This window comes from Syngnathoides biaculeatus, unplaced genomic scaffold, assembly GCF_019802595.1.
Source record: "Syngnathoides biaculeatus isolate LvHL_M unplaced genomic scaffold, ASM1980259v1 ctg256_pilon_pilon, whole genome shotgun sequence".
Lineage (NCBI taxonomy): Eukaryota > Metazoa > Chordata > Actinopteri > Syngnathiformes > Syngnathidae > Syngnathoides > Syngnathoides biaculeatus.
Genome location: NW_026907511.1, coordinates 1 through 5002, shown reverse-complemented (window position 1 = coordinate 5002; position 5002 = coordinate 1). Strand labels below are relative to the sequence as shown.

At 45.2% G+C, this 5002-nt stretch overlaps 1 long non-coding RNA gene and 2 other non-coding genes across 3 annotated transcripts; all 3 read right to left on the bottom strand.

The window, feature by feature from the left end:
- Positions 1–497: 497 nt before the first annotated feature.
- Positions 498–569, bottom strand: trnae-cuc (transfer RNA glutamic acid (anticodon CUC)). The gene has a single exon. It is a non-coding gene; the product is annotated as a tRNA-Glu (tRNA).
- Positions 570–2090: 1521 nt separating this feature from the next.
- Positions 2091–4084, bottom strand: LOC133497264 (uncharacterized). The gene is made up of 3 exons (XR_009794012.1): positions 2951–4084; positions 2470–2861; positions 2091–2216 (listed from the first exon to the last, which is right to left on the bottom strand). It is a non-coding gene; the product is annotated as an uncharacterized LOC133497264 (long non-coding RNA).
- On the bottom strand, positions 3822–3985 carry LOC133497265 (U1 spliceosomal RNA). The gene has a single exon (XR_009794013.1). It is a non-coding gene; the product is annotated as a U1 spliceosomal RNA (small nuclear RNA).
- Positions 4085–5002: the final 918 nt, after the last annotated feature.

Sequence of the window (5002 nt, the reverse complement as noted above, 5' to 3'; positions counted from 1 at the left end):
AGACTCAACCCTCTGCATTTATCCGGGCTTGGGTCCGGCCTAGAGATTGCTCTTGCCCCCGTAGGGCTGCATTGAAGACATTAGACATAACAACCTGAATTTCAAATTTCAGCCTTATCACTCGATTTTATATTCTTTTCCCCTCCAAGACATTCTCAAATATTCTTCTTTTAAAACAACCCCGACTCCATTTCTCTTCCCATCTACACCATGATGAATTAATCGAACACCGTGTTCGACCGACAGTACTTGAATTTTCAGCAGCGCCCTGCAAGTTTACAGTGCCAGGGTTGGATGTGGTAAACACACGAGACCATGCGGTATGGATGAAAACTTATATTTTTTCGGCAAAGTTTTGAACTGGACAACATCACCGACACTATGTTCTGCATTCATCCTGCTGTGTGACCAGCTGAAAGTGTACACTTTTTTGGTCAGGGGACACAAGATTGAAAGCAATCATTCATGTGAACACACTTGGCTGGAACCAAACAACATTCCCTGACCGGGAATCGAACCCGGGCCACAGCAGTGAGAGTGCTGAATCCTAACCACTAGACCATCAGGGACATCAATAGGTTTTGTGCTCCAGCATGCTGGACTGTGCCTTAGTGTCACAGATAGGGCCAAATTCTGAACCATTCATCTATTTTCTTCGCCGCTTATCCTCACAAGGGTTGCGGGAGTGGTGGAGCATTTCCCAGCGGGAAACGGGCCGGAGGCGAGGTTACACCTTGAACTGGTTGCCAGCCAATCGCAGGGCGCATGAAGACAGACAAGAGTCAAACTCACAATCACACCTAGGGGCAATTTAGAGTGTCAATTAATGTTGCATTTTTGGGATGTGGGAGGACAACAGAGTGCCCAGAGAAAAGTCACATCGGTACAGGGAGAACATGCAAACTCCATACAGGGATTGAACCCAGGTCCTCAGAACTGGAAGGACAACACTTTCCAGCTGCACCACCATGACAAGGGCTGTAATTCTCCTCCTGTGTGACAATGGCCCAAAAGTACCACAGTTGAAAAGCAGGAAACAGGTCGTCATCGTCAAAATGTTGAGCAAATAACTCTTGTGGCCACAATATTATATGAGAACACCTGAATATTATTGCAGTTGCATGGTGGAGCAACTGGTTTGAGCAATGGCATCCCAGTTCTGAGGTCCAGGGTTCAAACCCCATCCCCACCTGTGTGGAGTTTGCATGTTCTCCCCATGCCTGAATGGGCACTCTGGTTTGCTCCCACATCCCCAAAACAGGCATTAATTGGATACCCTAAATTGCCCCCAAGTGTGATTGTGAGTCTGACTGTTGTCCGTCTCCAGGTGCCCTGCGATTGGCTGGCAACCTGTTCAGGGTGGAGCATGTCTCCTCCTCGAGGACTGCTGGGCAGCAGCCAGTCTCTGGCAAAAACCCAGTTTTCAGCATTCAATGTGAAAAACCGACGGACAATGCAGCAAAAACTGTCATTGTGAGAATGTTTAATGAGACAGTGAGTGCAAATGACATTATTTATTGACTGGGTAGATATTGCACGGTGAAAGGCCGAGCTATGAAGGTGACACTTAATCATTTGGTGTTGCCCAAGGTCAAGCCAGAGTTGCCGCCAGGACTGTTCTGTAAGGACGATCAAAATGCGAACCGCAGATGGAAGCAAGTACAGTATCTTGCTGATGTCTTCTGGAAACGTTGGTGTGAAGAATACCTCACACGGCTTCAAGAACGTCAACGATGGTCTACGCCTGGAAGAAATCTTTGGGTTGGCGATGTGGTGGTTGTTATGGATGATGCATCACTCAGAAATTCTTGGCCACTTGCAAGAATTGTGGCAACTTACCCTAACAAAAACGGGTTTGTTTGTCAAGTGAAAGTCAACACAAATGAGATTTGTCAGCTAGTAACGAAGATGTCTTCTTCAAGAGACTGAAAATAATTGTATGTAGTTTAAAGCCTGTTTTTTGTGCACAGAGCTCTGAGACATTTTGAACATCTGAACTCTGATGTAAAGCTACTGCATGTAAAATTTGTCCAGGGATCCTTGACTCAAAGCATAAACAGTACTTAATAAAATGCTTAATGTGTGGAATATTTATTTTGAAACTCGGATAGGTCTTCTTCAAAAAGTGGAAGAAACCTCAGCAGACAGTTGAAAGTCAAAAGGAGATTGCAGGAACAAATCCCACTCCATCTCATGTGCTCTGCAAGCAAATTTCCCTGTTTTGCCAAGAATACAACAAGAAAAGAAAATTACCAAATTAATTCAAAATGAATTCAACAGACAAACGAAAGGGAAATGGAGAATGTGGGCATTGACCTCACCACCTCATGCGAAGTGAGCGCTCCACTACCTGAGCGAATTCCCCCATTTCCCCCCAAAACAACAACAAAAGAACTGAACTGACTCAAAAAGGAAACTCCAGCACACAACTCGAAGTCAAATGTGGGTATCAAACCTACTCCCACTCACCTGCTAAGCGAGGGCTCTTCCTCTTGAGCTGGTTCCCTTCTTTTCCTGAAAACAACATCCATCCATTTCCTCAGCCACTTATCCTCATGAGGGTCGCGGGAGGGCTGGTGCCTATTCCAGCTGTCAACGGGCAGGAGGCAGGGTACACCCTGAACTGGTTCCCAGCCAGTCGCAGGGCACATTGAGACAAACAGCCACACTCACAATCACACCTCGGAGCAATTTAGAGTGTCCAATTAATGTTGCAAGTTTTGGGGATGTGGGAGGAAACCGGAGAAAACCCATATAGGCACAGGGAGAACATGCAAACTCCAAACAGGCAGGGTCAGGACCGAACCCAGGACCTCAGAACTGTGAGGCCAACGCTTTACAGCTGCTCCACTGTGCCACCCCTTAAAAGAACAACAACAAAAAAAAAAGCATGAGAAAAAAAAACTTTTCAATTTGGACTTTGTACATTCACACATGAAGCTGGCATCACCTCTGTTGGCAACTTATTCCATTTGCGTGCAGCATCATAGCGAAAAGCCTCACCTTGCCCGTGAGGAAGTTGTCGATCCACTGGGAAATGGCAGGCGAGACGCTGAGCTGGAGAAGTTTGGAGGAGAGAAGTTCAGGGATGACTGTTAAACGCAGAACCATGAATTCTGCTCTTTACAAGAAAAGGCTGGTGGTGAATATTCACCCATCATTTTGTGATCTCAAATTGAAGCCCACTTGGGTTCTGCAGCAGGACAATGATCCAAAACACACAAGCAAATTACAGTAACTTATGAACACCTTTAAACAAAAATGTTGTGAGTGGTTTAGTCAGTCAGTCTTGATTTCAATAAAATGTATTGGCATGATCTTAAAAAAGCTGTTCATGTTGAATTAAGACAACTCGATAAGAAAGAAGAAAAATATCTCCAGAGACACGTAAAGACTAATTTCCAGTTATAGAAAATGCTCGAGTTCAGTTGTTGCTCCCGAGGGTGGCCCAACTAGTTATTACGTTTAGGGGGCATTACTTTGTCACACACCCAAGTAACTTTGAATATTCTTTTCTTCTAATAAATGAAATCAGCATTAAAAATAGCAATTTCAGTTCACTTTGGGGTGGCACGGTGATGCATTTGAAAAGCGATGACCTCACAATTCTGAGGTTCAATACCAGCCCCGTCTGTGTCTATGTTCTCCCCGTGCCTGCGTGTGTTTCCTCCCACATACCATAAACATGCGACATTATTTGGACTCTAAATTAACTCCAGTGGGAAACGGTGTGATTGTGAGTGTGGCTGGTAGCCAGTCCGGAGTGTAGACTGTCTTCTGCCGGTACATCTAGTTCCTTAACATTGGTATTGACATGAGATCAGGGGAGAGCGCGAACGCAGTCCACCACTACCAGAAATTATGCAGTCGAGATTCCGACATTTGGGGAATTCGCAGGGGTCAGCACAACCCAAGTGCAATGGTTGAGCCTCACCCTGGGAGAACCACCTTCTTGATCATGGTATCTCCCCTGCCAGGTAAGTATGAGATGTACCGGCGCGAGCACGCAAGTCATTGCCGGTCACGCTCAGTCAAGCGACGGTGTCATCACGATCACGAGAACAACCACACACACATCGGGCAAACCTTACCGCAATACATGAAAAATGACGATGATTTTAATTTTGAGTTTTAATTGAGGTAGTAAATTGAAACCAAGAAAGCAGTGGAACATCGGCAGACAACAAACATCTTAACCTGAAACCTCTAATCCAGATGTTTGACTGGAACTGACAAGACTTCCTTTTCCAACAGTTGGATGTTCAGCTCAGTACGATACTGCCACCTTGTGAGGCCTACTGCGCATGACAGCCTTGGCGATGTTTGGAATGATGTCAATGAAGCATTCTCCAGTTGTTCTCAAATGATCACTCGCAACCTGCAATGTCCCGACCCGGTTTCTCAAAACTTGAGAACAACCAATCCATCTATTTTTTGAGCCGCTTATCCTCATGAGGGTCGCGGGGAGTGCTGGAGCCTATCCCAGCTGTCAACGGGCAGATGTGCCAAAATGTGTTCCTCAGCAAGCGACACATCTGCTTTTGTGCCGGAGGAGGAGGAGAAACCGGTTGTTGTGTGCAATTTTTCGATCCATATTTTCACTTTGTGCCTGTTCGTACATTCAATACACCAGTCAAGAAAGAGAAGAGTTTCTGCAGAGTATTTTCATTTGACTCCTATTTTTCATTCAAATCCATGACATGATGTAAAAGTCATTGAAATCTTTTTTACATGCATTAACTCTCTATTTGCAGGTGAGATGTTGGCTTTGCTCCCAATAGCTGTCATCAGAAAATAAAAGTATTCCCTTGCTGCATAGTATTCCCTTGAAAACTGAACCCACGACGAAACGCAGCAGGCCTGCTGGCAGCCCCGGGTGATCATGCCGCCCGGTAGTTTTACAAGTCTGCAGGTGTTGTCAGCATGTTCAATGGCTACATTGATTACAATAGTAAGTAAAGATATTCTTTATATAATGTGAGCGCATATGCATCACATACTG